Source organism: Coenobita brevimanus, chromosome 81, assembly GCF_032717465.1.
Source record: "Coenobita brevimanus isolate Jiangsu-jjx chromosome 81, ASM3271746v2, whole genome shotgun sequence".
NCBI lineage: Eukaryota > Metazoa > Arthropoda > Malacostraca > Decapoda > Coenobitidae > Coenobita > Coenobita brevimanus.
Genome location: NC_137034.1, coordinates 6,421,226 through 6,438,071, shown reverse-complemented (window position 1 = coordinate 6,438,071; position 16,846 = coordinate 6,421,226). Strand labels below are relative to the sequence as shown.

The following is a 16,846-nucleotide window of genomic DNA, read 5'->3' as shown; positions in this document are numbered from 1 at the left end:
AATTAAAGTCACCCACCAAAATTATATTATTGCTTTTCTCAATTATTTTTTGCAAGTAGCTAGCCATATCTGACAACATCTCATGGTATTCGTCATCCTTCCATGCTCTCGTCTTTGGGGGAACATACACTACCGCCATATCTCTCTTAACATTCTCTCCAGTTTCTAATTTCATATATATCACTTCAGCCCTGCCTTCTCCCATTTCCACAGTATCTACATTTATGTTGTTCTTCACTGCTATCATCACTCCTCCTCCCTTTTTTTCTTTTCTGTCTTTTCTCCACAGTTTGTATTTACCATCTCCCAAATGAACATCAATATCTCCTCTTAATTTGGTCTCTACAAAGCACATGACATCAGGTTCATGTTCTCTCAAGAAATCATTAATTTCGATCCTTGTCGATATGAAACCATCAACATTAGTATATATCACCTTCAAATTATTTTTGACATTATTAATACCCTCTTCTCTCCTACTCTCTGTCCGTACCACTTCCTCAACTTCTGATCTTTCACAACCATCCCCCCTAGTTTCCTTCACTTCTATTTCCTTAAATACCATTTCCTTACTTTCATATCCAATACTCTCCAAAAAAAAGTATTACGTTCTTCCTCTGTCCTCTTATCATTTTTTCCTTTACTTCTTCCTTTAATGATTTTAAAACTTCTCTTTCTTCTTCATTCAGATCTTTTCTTATTATAATATTTTCCATCCCCGCCTCTTTGCTTAATTTCCAGGTCACTTTAAGTATCTCATTTATTACACTTTCTGATGTAAACTTGACTCTCATTGGTCTTGTTTCCCCTTTCTTATAAGGCCCTATCCTCCTTACTTCCTCAATTTCTTTTACCCACTTGTCTCCTTCGGGGTCAATCTTGCCTAATATTCCTCTCACCATGTTCGTGTCTCTCTCGAGTCTCGCGAACCTAACCTTTTCTTCCTCTTCCCTGTTTCCAAATACTACCACACATCTGTTCCTTTCTACAGTTTCTCTCACTATTTTCTCTTTTTTCTTCAGTATTTTCACTACATTTTCTTCCATTTCTTTCTTGTTCATTTCCCTTTCTTCCTGGATGATCTCTCTTAAGCTGACCACTTCTTTCTGTTCTTCTTTTACGTGTGCCCACTTTGCCTTGTGTTCTTCTAGTACATTACTCACCTTCTCCGTTTTATTAGTACTCTCTTCAAGTTTCCTCCTCAGTTCAACATTTTCCCTCTTCAAATTCTTAATCTCTTCATTGGCTGTTTCGTTGGACTGGATTAGACTCTGTATGGTGGTTTCCGTATTTCCTGACACATCCTTTATCACTAGATTCTCTACTTTTTTTTCGAGTTCACTAATCCTCATAATTAATGTTTTCACCAGGTCCATGACATTAGTATTAGCATCAAACCCTTGAAATTCCATTCCCTCATTGTTTACATTTTCGGCCATCTTTAACGTACCGGTAAAGTACCTAAACAGCTGTTACCGAATAAGCCACAAACATTCATGTATACTATTGCCAACAAATCTTTACATTTTTGGTAGTCTACCAACTTTCATTATTCTAAATTTAAAGAAAGACCCTAGGAGACAGGACAGGCATAAAGACCAGTGCAATTAGGTACCAGGAGTATCACTGTCACCAAAGGAGAGTTGAAACCATAGAAATTATCAGTACTGCTGAGGAAAAATGATAGTTTACATAACAAAGATGCATAACAAAGGCTGAAATAGGTGCCACTGTAATTTCAAAATAAGGGGACTTGAAATGTTGAAATGGTTGTAGATAAAATGGAGTGAGATTCCATATGAAATGTGATTGTGTCAAATGTTGAAAATGCAGGTATCACTGAGGAAGCAGACTAGGACAGCTTATGGAATAGAGTTGCTTGAAATGTACAAAATGCCATGGTTACTGACGAAGAAAAACAAGCTAGGTTAAGATCATACTCAAAGCAGTAGGAATTGCTGTGGTTATTAATGGAGTAATAATAAAAAAAATCATGGTAATATTTTGCAAAATTACATATACCGTACTTTTAAACTGCAGGATTTCTGTGATTGTTTATGAACCGGTTTGAACTGCTGTGATTTAATGCACTAATGCAGATACTACCCTGTGCAAAAAATTAAATAATCATTTACATCAGGAGGATGTCCAATTAAGATCTCAGCCACTCTGCTTCAGCTACTTAACGATGCTGCAGCATCCACTCATGTTCCCACAAATACAAGGGTATACTGTATTCTACCATCTTTTATGGAAGTCAGATGTAGTATGCATGAAGCAATAGTGTCAATACTCTCCAGAACAATCACTTTTAACAAAGGCTTCCACAGGTGCAGATGACGTTTCTCAGACGTGTAGTAAGTTTGCTGGGCTGGCTGGACTCTGCCATTGTGAAGTCAAGGGCTCATAGAGTCCTGATATTCTGGCAATTTGCTTTGAAATCCTTTAATGCAGCACGTTCTCCTGCACCTGCGACTCACTTTATGGCTGTCAGAAACTTGGGTTCAAGGGTCCTACATGCATCCTGTATATGATGAGGTAACAAATATGGTATCTTCAATGAGAAACAGTTGCAGAGCTTAAATCATTCGCAGTAAATTCTACTAGCTGCTGAGGGTATTCTTCTGGTCAAAGTTTGTGGAGAAACCCTGATTTTCTCATTTTCACCTATGGTAGGTAGGTTGCACAACTGCCTGCAGTACCCAAGCTTGGGTAGTACCAGGCTTCACAGGGTCAGCAAGCAGATCTCGTCACTAGTGCCAAAGGTCCAGAAGATCCATGCCGTTAGCTTTCTCCGGTTCTGTGATGGTCTTTATATATAAGCTGGATTCAGCATTATCACTCAGTAACATTCACAGGTTAAGCTGTACCTGGGCAAAATACTTCTGAGATTTGTGGTATAGCTCGATACTAAAACTACAAGCAGGTATGGAGTGAGCAGTGACATATGATGGGGAATGAGAGGTGCTTTGCAAATAATGCAGAACCTGGAAATGCACTCCTGTAAATGGCAACCATGATGGATGGACTGCAGAGGTCTGATATGCATACGGTAATTCCGTGCACACTTCCACAGAGGTTTATCATGTATATGATAATTTCTCATTTAACACACTTCCACTCAGGTTAATATTTATAGAGTAATTCCACACTTAAAACACTGCCACATACTTTTAACATGCACATCACAATTTCCTATCTAACACACTGAGAGGTTCTAACAAGCATATGGTAATTTCTTGTTTAACACATTTTCATGTAATGAATTCTTCAGTACTGTATAAAGCTCTTACTCAACACAGACCCTTCACGCAACATACTATTGTCCACCATTAAGCTATGAGCATGTGCTGTCAAGGATCAGGGCTCATGAAATTTACACAAGCAAAGGTATTTACCTATTTGTAGTATACAGGAACTGAGCAATGCTCGTGTTGTCCTGTCTTCATATCCACATTTATCAAGGCTACCTTTACACATATGAATGTTTTTCTCATGCACCACCTTTTCATCTAAGTCATTCCACATACATATGTATTTACCTAATATCCATAATACTGTTGTGAAATACACGGAATGTGCTATGTTCGTGGGTTTCCGTCGCTGTTTCTCAATAAGTCTAATTTAGCTTTAAACTCGTTTAAGTTTTTAGACTGGACGATCTCTTTGTCCAGGCTATTCCATAAGTCTATACTTCTGTAAGGAAAGCTACATTTCTTGATATCCTTCAAGCAGCTTGACTTTTATAATTTCATTCAGTGTCCTCTTGTTGCTCTCTTATCCCATAAAAACAGATCTTCTTTGTCAATTTATCTACTCCCATCCTGGTCCTGAACATTGCAATCATGTCTCCCCTCTTTCTCCTTTCCTCTAAGGAAGGCAAATCCAGCTTTTCCAGCCTCTCTCTGTATGACAGGTCTGCCAGACTGGGGTCCATCTTGATTGCTGTTCTTTGCATTCTCTCAATCTTGTTTATATTTTTTTTTGTGTGTGTGGGGACCACACTACCGCTGCATATTCTAACCTGGGGAGGATCATGGCCACTATCAATTTTTTCATCTTCTCATCCATATAATGAAATGCTACTCTTATGTTAGTCAAGAGTTTATAAGTCTCTCCAACTACCTTGTTAATGTGCTTTTCTGGTGACAAACTATCTTGGACCAGCACTCCCAAATCTTTCTCTTCTCTCATTTTTGAGATTAATTCATTACCCAACAAATAATTCAGTGACGGCCTCATGGTACTTTTACCCATTTCCAATATTGTACATTTCTTTACATTAAATTTCATTTCCCACGTCCGGCTCCAATCATGTATCCTATCCAGATCCTCCTGCAGCATTTCACAATCCTCCTCAACCTCTACCTTCCTCAAGATCTTTACATCATCAGCAAACAGACTTGCATAACTGTTCACTCCATCTACCATATCATTTACGTAAATCAGGAACATTACTGGCGCCAACACCAAGCCTTGAGGGACTCCACTGTTTCTGTATCATGCTTCATAACTTTAAGAAAATAATACTCACAGATACATCCACTCACAGTATTTCATCTATTTTCAGACTTACAATATTTGCTGCCTAAAAAAGATTTTCTTTTACCAACCTTTCGTGCTGGAGCAGTCCTCACTGATCACGATTTTTCTTGCACATTCACTTTTCACTCATTGATTTTTAAGTGTAGTTTATACAGTATATGCATTTGTGCTTCATTCATTTTACCTAAGAGAAGATTTTTGTCCCTATGAATCTTATTTCTCATTTATCTGTGGCAGAATAAGACAGTAATACGGCTCTATATCCCTCATGACAATTACCATATTCTACTATTGCTGTATTCTTACAAATTAACGCTGAAGATGGAAACAAGTTGCTTTATTTAAAATGTAAAGCAAACAAGCATAGTTTTCGGTAGTTAGAAACATTCATGTATTCATTATCAATTATTGAAGTTTAATTTCTTTCATAATCTGCTTAAATTCTCTCTACTATGAGCTTAACTTCATTTTCCTTAGAGTTTCCGCTTCCACACTGGCCTGTTCATGTATTACACTCAATTCCACGTTGAGTACACCGCTTCCCGTCCGATCAGCGAAGTTAAGCAACGTTGGGTCTGGTTAGTACTTGGATGGGTGACCGCCTGGGAACACCAGATGCTGTTGGCATCCCTACATGTCAAGTGGGGTTGGTGGAGGATTAGTGCCCCTCCCTGTAAAACAATTAACTCTAAGCCCTTGACCACCCCGTTTGGGATACATGGCGTGTGGCAATGGATGGATGGATGGATTTTCTACCCTCACTTAACACAGCACTTTTCATACAGAAACACCACACTTAAACTCGTGGTTCTTATCTGACACTACATATTCACTGACAAACTGTTCTCTATTCACTCAATTATTTTCCAAGTTTCTAGCCACTGCCCAGTTTCTACAAACCAGAGAATCTTTTACACAAGTGTATTGCTTGTGACTCGTTGTTTTGCAGTTTTATCAAATTTACACTGGTTTCCAATAATTACATTTCCTTTTTTTGTTTCTCAAAATCGTAGTACCACACACACACACATTCAGCACCACTGACAACTCTTTCTTACACTACCTATTCTTTTTTCATACTTACACCATATGGCATCTTCTACATAAATAAACAGTAGTTCACACTCTGACTACAAGATTTTTACCTTTTTACAGCACATTTACTATAGGTCAATAGCAGACTAAGACAATACTATGGCCATTCATAATGCCCATAGCACTTCCTCATAACTAGCATCATTCTATGTTATATCACTTGTTTCAGTTCAGCATCAAAGATGGAGAAGGCAGCTTATATGCGTAGCTAAACTGAAGAATATTGTTACTATGCACTCCCCCACCCTTCTTGTTTCACTGCATTTTCCATGCAATTTGCAGCACATGCTCTAGCATTTTCATCTTGCATTTCCACTACAGTACTTATTTTCATGGCGTATTTAACACAACACTGACTTTTCATACTAAAACTGTTTACTGTATGCATTAGTAAAAAAAAAACTGTACTTCAGGCTTAATGAACACTTATACGCCCAAAATCTCAATTTTCAACCAATTTTCTCAATGAAATCTTAAGGGAAAATGTTTTGTACAACTGATGTCCTAATATGGGATTTAAAGACATTTCCAATGCAGCTCAAAGATGTTTTCAGCTGTAGATCTGCTAACATGTCTGGATATGTGCAGTGCATCAAAGTTGCCCTTTTGAGGGCCAACTGAATTACAATTAGCATTAGCCTTCACTTTCTCATGGAAAACATGCATCTTATTTTCGTATTTGGCTCTCTTTTATTTCCTTGTAAAATTTACAATGTTGGCCACCTCCTAGTATAATCTTACTGCCCTGGGTGTATCCTTGTAAATGAACACTTTTTTATCCATTTATGTACATTTTCAGGATCCATCTTTACACGTAAGTAATGCTGAGGAAAACGGGAATCCCATACTGAAGCACTAGGCTACATTTATTTCTACTGTAACCTATCATTCTAAGACGATTCACTTAGTCAAGATTATTCTTCATTCACACCAACACTTACATATTCTCTCTATTTCAAGTCATTGTCCAGTTTCAGAAAACAGATGTACCAAATACACAATACTGCACCACCAATGTCTTTTACTCACTATATTTACAAGGAAGATTAACATACTTCACATCATTTTTAAAACAATTCCACTTCAGTCTATGTATACAGGAGCAAAACATATACTTATTGCATCACTAGTGGATTTATGACACTGCTATATTCTCATCAATTTCCACATACTTTTCCATCTTCAGATTTATTATCACAAACGTTTTGACTATAGTTTCACTATATGGCAGCACCACATATAATTGTACTTTACTATACAAACCTGACTCCATTATTACATTATTTACATTTCTTTTCTAAATTAGCAATCACTGACACCAACACTGAAAATGTAATTAAGTTTCTGCAAATGACAGCACAATATATGCACACTTAAACATTATTCTATCCTTTCTTACACTACTAATACTAAGGTACACCCATTTATCCAAGTTTGCTTCTATTAACACGAGCACATAAAACAGATTCAGTATATGGTTCCACCATACACTGACACTGCACCAGAACTGATTTCATTCGTACTCTATATGTATACTGTTTAAATTTTTCTATATACATAACAGTATTTACATATCTCTTAACTTCAGTTTTTAACTCCTGCATTCATGGCAGCATTTGTTGAAGCTTGCTGACTGCTTTAATTGGGAACAGATAATCATGTGTACAGCTTGGAGGGTAGTCCTGTTGGAATCCCAGTACAAGGTTACACAGGTCATCAACTGGAATACTCTATGAAGAAATACCAGCACTCTCTCCACTGCTCATCTACTTTCATCATGATCTTTTCCATGCTTGCAGTTTTCATTTTGTCCTCTGGCAGATACTTCGTCATTTACAATTCTCTAGCTAAAGGTCCCTCTCCTGATGTTTTCATTGTGGAGCTTAAAGATCTTGCAAATTTTGGCATTACTTTATGTATCTGCATATACAAAAATATGCAAGAAACTGCCAATTTCCACTTGTCTTAAAAATCATTACCAACAATAGTGATACCTAGACTGGAAAGATTGAGAGTCTGTGTGTGTATCTGACCGCTACTTACTTGCACCTTTCACATCCATCCAAACTTGCTTCTTATCCTCTGACACTTATTCTCATCATCATTCTCTATCAATTCCTCACTCCTCGAATCCCTCAGAACAGTTCCTTGGAAACATCTCTCCTTCCTGATTAATCTATTGCCACTGTTCTCTCATGATTATACATTCTATTTGCTGCTAAACGATCCTGCCTCTTTCGCCTTCCACTCAACCAATCATCCCCATCATTTACATCCCTCTCTCCTGACAAGTCTTTCTAATCATCCTTCGATCCATACCATTTCTTTCAATCCTGAGGAGTTCTTCCTATCTCCTCCCATAACTGAACATTTGTATCACAGATACTATCTATCTCTATTTCTCTACTAACTGATCCTGAGCATTCAATAGTCAATCATCTAAAACAATTCTCCTTCATGGCAAAGCTGAAGTAGACAGGCCAACTTCAGGATAAACCCAAAGTAGGTGGGAGAAGGAGAAACAAACTTACTTTTGAGAAAACCAAAAGTAGGTGGGGAAAACAACTGCAAGACCAGTTCAGGGTGAATTACAGAAGAAAAAGTAAATGAGCAACACCGGGGGGTTTCCACCTCGCAGGTTCCACGGGGTTGGAGCCGAACCTGTCTCATCAGTTACTCGGATCAGCTCCTTCCACGCAAGTGGACAATCGAGAACCCACTCACAACTACTGATCCTCAACCCAAGAACTTTCACCCACAGCAGAACCACCCAAGAACAACCAGCCGCCATCCATCATGTTTATGCACCTTGCTGACAAGGCGCTCTTTAGGCATATTCCAACAATCGATATTTCTCTTCAGCTTCATTCATTTCCCTTAGCCACCCTTCAGCTCTACCTATTACTCTTCACGTACCTTTCATCTATGCCTGTTTCTCTTTGGGTACCTTTCAGTACTACCTATATCTCCTCCTGTACCTTGCAACTCTACCTCCTCCTCCTCAGGTACTGGTACATTTTAGATTTATCTTAAGGTACCTTTCACTTCTTACCTCTTCAAGTACCTTACACCTCTATCGATTTCTACATAGGTAACTTACAACTCTACCAATTCCTCTTCGACTACCTTTGAGCTCTTTTGGAACATTTCAGCTTTATCCATTTCTCTTCAGGCATATTACAGCTCTACCTGTCTGTCTTCCAGCATGTTTCAGTTTCACCCATTTCTCTTAAAGAAAATTTCCATTCTACCTCTTGAGGAATGTTTCAACTCCACTTCTCTACAGGTGTCTCGCATCATGTAACTATATTTCTTAGCCATCGTTTAGCTTTCATTACTTCTCTTTAAACATCTTTCAGTTGTTCTTGTTTCTATTCAGATGCCTTTCACTTAAGTGTATATTTCTCTTCAGGCATCCTTAAACTCCATATTTCTCTTCATGTATCTTCAAATTACAGACACCGCACTGTTAGCTCTCCACTTCCTACACTATAATTATATTCATTTAAACATCTATTTTTTTTTTTTTTTTTTTTTTTTTTTTTACTATTTCTGGCTTTTCACTCTTCCATACCAGCATTTGTTGCAGTTTCCTCACTCCATCAACTGAGTACAGTAGATGCATCATCATCATCATATTTACTGGTAGTGCTGTTGGCATCCCAGTCCAAACAAGTACACTGGTCCTCAGCTGGGATGCTCCATGAAGAAATATCAGTATTCTTTCCAGTGCAAATCAAGTTTCCTCTTGAACTGTTTTCTGGCACTATATTTCACACGGACAAACTGTTGTTTATTCACAATCACACCTATTTATCTTCCATATTCCTAGTCCCTGTCTGCTTTCTCCTTACAGAAGCATCATATGCGCTCTATCACAAGTGGCTCCTTTTTTTACGCACAATTATTTTCCATATTCTCAGGCACTGTTTGGTTTCTCCATACGAGAGCATCATGTACTGTACGCACTAACACGATCAAATTTTTTTTACACTTTCATAAGATTTAAACCTGAATTTGATATTTACACTTTCCTTTATTTGGTAGTAGGAGCTTTATTATAACAATTATTGCATCAATTGTGGCTGCTTTTTCAGTCTCTGCATATTTGCACTTATTTTCCAAATTCACATGTTGAGTAGTTAAGTTTCTGTATAAAATAATAAGATATATACACATATTACACCACTATGCTGTATAGTGACTCCGTTCTTTAGCTACTTAAACTATATAACACTTTCCTATACTCACACTGATACTTATTTTTACTTCGTATAGTTTACACATTTTAACTACATGGAGACTTGTCCTTATACACCTTTTTTTCTATAGGTCAGCAGCAGACTTGGACAATACTAAAGATCAACATCCTATTCACAGCACTTCTTAACTAGCATCACATTCTAGTGTTCACTCCTTCTTAGGGTTCAGCATTAAAGCTGGAGAAACTGCAATTTTATGAATAGCCAAAGTGAAGAGTTTAGTTACCACAGTTTATTCATTTTTTGCACAACACTATCCTCTCATGCGCTGGCATATGTAAGTTCATCACATAACGTTTCTTTTCTAGCCATATTTAACTTAACACTTACTCTTCATATCACAACACTGGACATACAGTACAGGCATGTAACAACGTATTTCAGAGGCATGACGTTCATATATGCTCCAAGAATCAAACTTATTCTTTCTGGTAAAATTTCGGGGGATGAAAACTGGATGGCAAATGATTCAAACTGATGATTTTCGATTCTGCAGTTCAAAGATGTTTTCAGCTATAGATCCACTGTGCAGTTTGCATTAGCAAGAGTTGCTAGGTTGGCCTCTCGATGAATAGTCAAATTACATTGGGCCTTTGCTTTATTTCTTCCTAGAATATGGTTGCCATTCTCATATATTTGGCTGTGTTTAATGTCCTTCACTGTTAATTTCCTCCTTATTAACCAATAATATTTACACAGTTGGCCAATTCCGTGGAAAATTTGACAGCCCTAGGAGCTTCAAAGCCATTCCAAAATATTTCATACAATTGCACACTTTTACACCCTAAACTTAGGGTTAACAAAAGCCAAGGAAAAGAGGTCTACCATACACAACCACAAATACTTATTTCTACACCAGTGGAATCTATCTGACACTATATTCACAATGACCAACAGCAGCTATTTATATGCACTACCACATACTCTCCTCTTAGATTTTTACTGTAGTCGCTGTTAATTTTCTGCACACAAGAGTACCATATATGCACATAAATAGTGGCTGCTTTTTACAATATATGTATACTAATTTACACTTCCTTTATATACTTAGCATTATTTAAACTATAGTGTCTACATGTAGAAGTACTACATAATCTCAGAACTGGTTCCTCCTTACATTATTATTTCCTCTTCTTCTACATTTCCATTTATTTACAATACTTTCACATACATCACGACCACATATACTAGTGACTCAATTCTTGAACTATATCAAAGCAAATCTTATGCTTACTTATCCCCAGTTTCATTAAATCACACTGACACTACTTTCTCCATTTCAAAGAATCATATACAAATAGCACTGCACCACAGTGGCTCCTTTCTTACACTAATTGCTTGTTTTCTATATTTCTCTTAAAATTTGATTTTTCTATGTTATGATTCATTCACTGTAACTTGGAATTTCCATCATTTTCCTGCCTAATACACTGCATATCTATCTTGCACGTAGTTTTGAGAGATATACATGTAATATGGAACAGTGCCTTAAGATACCAGGAGTCTCACTATTGACTGGAAGACTTGAAAATGGGACTACGATTCGATACGAAATGTGAATGCTTCAAATGTTCAAAATGCAGTATATCACTGAGGAAGAATATTGAGACAGTTTATAGAATGGAAATACTGTACTCAAAATTATCAAAATTAACTTTAGTTTTAAACTCCTGCATTCATGGCAGCATTCGTTGTAGATTGCCGACTGCTTTTGCTGGGAACAGATAATCATGTGTAGTGGCTGGTAGGTACTCCTGTTGGAATCCTAGTACAAGGTTACACAGATCATCTACTGGGATGCTCTGTGAAGAAATACCAGCACTCTCTCCAGTGCTCATCTACTTTCATCTTGATCTTTTGCAGGCTTGCAGTTCTCATTTTGTCCTCTGGCAGGTAGTTCGTCATTTACAATTCTTTAGCTGAAGGTCCATCTCCTGATGTTTTCATTGTGGAGCTTAAAGATCTTGGCAAGTTTGGCTTAACTTTATGCATCTGCATATACAAAAATATGCAAGTAACTGCCAGTTTCACCTTGTCTGAAAAATCAGTATCAACAATAGTGATACCTTGTCTGGAGAGGCCGAGAGTCCATATGTGTTTCTGACCACTTCTTACTTGCACCTTTCACATTTATCCAAACTTACTTCTTACCCTCTGACAGTTATTCTCATCATCATTCTCTATCAATTCCTCACTCCTCGAATCCCTCAGAACAGTTCCTTGGACACCTCTCTCTTTCCAGATTAATCTGTTGCCACTGTTCTCTCATGACTATACATTCCATTTGCTGATAAGCAATCCTACCTCATCCGCCATCCACTCAACCAATCATCCCCATCATTTACATCCCTCTCTCCTGACAAGTCTTTCTAATCATCCTTCCATCCATACCTTTTCTTTCATTCCTGAGTAGTCCTCCCTATCTCCTCCCATAACTTAATATTTGTATCACAGATACTATCTATCTTCATTTCTCTACTAACTGATCCGTCAATAGTCAATCTCCTAGAAGAATTCTACTTCATGGCAAAGCTGAAGTACACAGGCCTACTTTGGGATAAACCCAGAGTAGGTGAGGGAAGAAGAAACTAGCCTACTTTGCAGCAAACCAAAAGTAGGTGGGAAGAACAACTGCAAGACCAGTTCAGGGTGGATCACAGCAGAAAAAGTGAATGAGCAACCCCGGGGGGTTTCCACCTCGCAGGTTCCACGGGGTTGGAGCCGAACCTGTCTCATCAGTTACTCGGATCAGCTCCTTCCACGCAAGTGGACAATCGAGAACCCACTCACAACTACTGATCCTCAACCCAAGAACTTTCACCCACAGCAGAACCACCCAAGAACAACCAGCCCCCATCCATCATGTTTATGCACCTTGCTGACAAGGCGCTCTTCAGGAATATTTCAACAATCGATATTTCTCTTCAGCTTCATTCATTTCCCTTAGCCACCCTTCAGCTCTACCTATTACTCTTCACGTACCTTTCATCTATGCCTGTTTCTCTTCGGGTACCTTTCAGTACTACCTGTATCTCTTCCTGTACCTTGCAACTCTACCTCCTCCTCCTTAGGTACTGGTACATTTTAGATTTATCTTAAGGTACCTTTCACTTCTTACCTCTTCAAGTACCTTACACCTCTATCGATTTCTACACCGGTAACTTACAACTCTACCTATTTCTCTTCGACTACCTTTGAGCTCTTTTGGAACATTTCAGCTTTATCCATTTCTCTTCAGGCACATTACAGTTCTACCTGTCTGTCTTCCAGAATGTTTCAGCTTCACCCGTTTCTCTTAAAGAAAATTTCCATTCTACCTCTTGAGGAATGTTTCAACTCCACTTCTCTACAGGTGTCTCGCATCATGTAACTATATTTCTTCGGGCATCATTCAGCTCTCATTACTTCTCTTTAAACATCTTTCAGTTGTTCTTGTTTCTATTCAGATGCCTTTCACTTAAGTGTATATTTCTCTTCAGGCATCCTTAAACTCCATATTTCTCTTCATGTATCTTCACATTACACACACTGCACTGTTAGCTCTCCACTTTCTACACTATATTTATATTCATTTACACATCTATAATTATTTCAACTTTTTTTTTTTTTTTTTCTATGTTATGTATTATCACTATTTCTGACTTTTCACTCTTCCATACCAGCATTTGTTCGAGTTTGCTCACTCCATCAACTGAGTACAGTAGATGCATCATCATCACCATATTTAATGGTAGTGCTGTTGGCATCCCAGTCCAAACAAGTACACTGGTCCTCAGCTGGGATGCTCCATGAAGAAATATCAGTATTCTTTCCAGTGCATATCTAGTTTCCTCTTGAACTGTTTTCTGGCACTATATTTTACACGGACAAACTGTTGTTTATTCACAATCACACCTATTTATCTTCCATATTCCTAGTCCCTCTCTGGTTTCTCCTTACAGGAGCATCATATGCACTCTATCACAAGTGGCTCCTTTTTTTACACCCATTTATTTTCCATATTCTCAGGCACTATTTGGTTTCTCCATACGAGAGCATCATGTACTGTACGCACTAACACGATCAAATTTTTTTTTACACTTTCAAAAGATTTAAACCTATACTTAATATTTACACTTTCCTTTATTTGGTAGTAGGAGGTTTATGTATAACAATTATTCAATCACTTGTGGCTGCTTTTTCAGTCTCTGCATATTTGCACTTATTTTCCAAATTCACATGTAGAGTAGTTAAGTTTCTGTATACAATAATAAGATATATACAAATATTACACCACTATGCTGTATAGTGACTCCGTTCTTTAGCTACTTAAACTATATAACACTTTCCTATACTCACACTGATATTTATTTTTACTTCATATAGTTTACACATTTTAACTACATGGAGACTTGTCCTTATACACCTTTTTTTCTATAGGTCAGCAGCAGACTTGGACAATACTGAAGATCAACATCCTACTCACAGCACTTCTTACCTAGCATCACATTCTAGTGTTCACTCCTTGTTAGTGGTCAGCATTAAAGCTGGAGAAACTGCAATTTTATGAATAGCCAAAGTGAAGAGTTTAGTTACCACAGTTTCTTCTTTTTTTGCACAACACTATCCTCTCATACGCTAGCATATATAAGTTTATCACACAACGTTTCTTTTCTAGCCTTATTTAACTTAACACTTACTCTTCATATCACAACAATGGACATACAGTACAAGTATGTAACAACGTATTTCAGAGGCATGACGTTCATATATGCTCCAAGAATCAAACTTATTCTTTCTGGTTAAATTTCGGGGGACGAAAACTGGATAGCAAATGATTCAAACTGATGATTTTCGATTCTGCAGTTCAAAGATGTTTTCAGCTATAGATTCACTGTGCAGTTTGCACTAGCAAGAGTTGCTAGGTAGGCCTCTCGATGAATAGTCAAATTACATTGGGCCTTTGCTTTACTTCTTCCTAGAATATGGTTGCCATTCTCATATATTTGGCTGTGTTTAATGTCCTTCACTGTCAATTTCCTCATTATTAACCAATAACATTTACACAGTTGGCCAATTCAATGGAAAATTTGACAGCCCCAGGAGCTTCAAAGCCATTCTAAAATATTTCATACAATTGCACTCTTTTACACCCTAAACTTAGAGTTAACAAAAGCCAAGGAAAAGAGGTCTACCATACACAACCACAAATACTTATTTCTACACTAGTGGAATCTATCTTACACTATATTCACAATGACCAAGGCCATACCACGTTGAGTACACCGCTTCCCGTCCGATCAGCGAAGTTAAGCAACGTTGGGTCTGGTTAGTACTTGGATGGGTGACCGCCTGGGAAAACCAGATGCTGTTGGCATCCCTACGTGTCAAGTGGGGTTCGTGGAAGATTAGTGCCCCTCCCTGTAAAACAATTAACTCTAAGTCCTTGGCCACCCCGTCTGGGATACATGGCATCTGGCAATGAATGAATGAATGAAACCAACAGCAGCTATTTATATGCACTACCACATACTCTCCTCTTAGATTTTTACTGTAGTCGCTGTTAATTTTCTGCACACAGGAGTACCATATATGCACATAAATAGTGGCTGCTTTTTACAATATATGTATACTAATTTATACTTCCTTTATATACTTAGCATTATTTAAACTATAGTGTCTACATGTAGAAGCACTACATAATCTCAGAACTAGTTCCTCCTTACATTATTATTTCCTCTTCATCTACATTTCCATTTATTTACAATACTTTCACATACATCACCACCACATATACTAGTGACTCAATTCTTGAACTATATCAAAGCAAATCTTATGCTTACTTATCCCCAGTTTCATTAAATCACACAGACACTACTTTCTCTATTTCAAAGAACCATATACAAATAACACTGCACCACAGTGGCTCCTTTCTTACACTAACTGCTTGTTTTCTATATTTCTCTTAAAATTTGATTTTTCTATGTTATGATTCAATCACTGTAACTTGGTATTTCCATCATTTTCCTGCCTAATACACGGCATATCTATCTTGCATGTACTTTTGAGACAAATACATGTAATATAGAACAGTGCCTTAAGGTACCAGGAGTCTCACTGTTGACTGGAAGACTTGAAAATGGGACTACGATTCAATACAAAATGTGAATGCTTCAAATGTTCAAAATGCAGTATATCACTGAGGAATAATATTGAGACAGTTTATGGAATGGGGATGCTGTACTCAAAAATATCAAAATTAACTTTAGTTTTAAACTCCTGCATTCATGGCAGCATTCGTTGTAGATTGTCAACTGCTTTCGCTGGGAACAGATAATCATGTGAAGTGGCTGGTAGGTACTCCTGTTGGAATCCTAGTACAAGGTTAAACAGGTCATCTACTGGGATGCTCTGTGAAGAAATACCAGCACTCTCTCCAGTGCTCATCTACTTTCATCTTGATCTTTTGCAGGCTTGCAGTTTTCATTTTGTCCTCTGGCAGGTAGTTCGTCATTTACAATTCTTTAGCTGAAGGTCCATCTCCTGATGTTTTTATTGTGGAGCTTAAAGATCTTGGCAAGTTTGGCTTAACTTTATGCATCTGCATATACAAAAATATGCAAGTAACTGCCAATTTCAGCTTGTCTGGAAAATCAGTATCAACAATAGTGATACCTTGCCTGGAGAGGCCGAGAGGCCATGTATGTTTCTGACCACTTCTTACTTGCGCCTTTCACATCCATCCAAACTTGCTTCTTATCCTCTGACAGTTATTCTCGTCATCATTCTCTATCAATTCCTCACTCCTCGAATCCCTCGGAACAGTTCCTTGGAAACCTCTCTCCTTACAGATTAATCTGTTGCCACTGTTCTCTCATGACTATACATTCCATTTGCTGATAAGCAATCCTGCCTCATCCGCCATCCACTCAACCAATCATCCCCATCATTTACATCCCTCTCTC

The 16,846-nt window shown here is 37.7% G+C and overlaps 1 non-coding gene and 1 pseudogene across 1 annotated transcript; both read left to right on the top strand.

The window, feature by feature from the left end:
- Nucleotides 1–5,052: 5,052 nt before the first annotated feature.
- LOC145409582 (5S ribosomal RNA) lies at nt 5,053–5,172 on the top strand (annotated as a pseudogene).
- Nucleotides 5,173–15,139: 9,967 nt separating this feature from the next.
- Nucleotides 15,140–15,258, top strand: LOC145409565 (5S ribosomal RNA). The gene has a single exon (XR_013899131.1). It is a non-coding gene; the product is annotated as a 5S ribosomal RNA (ribosomal RNA).
- Nucleotides 15,259–16,846: the final 1,588 nt, after the last annotated feature.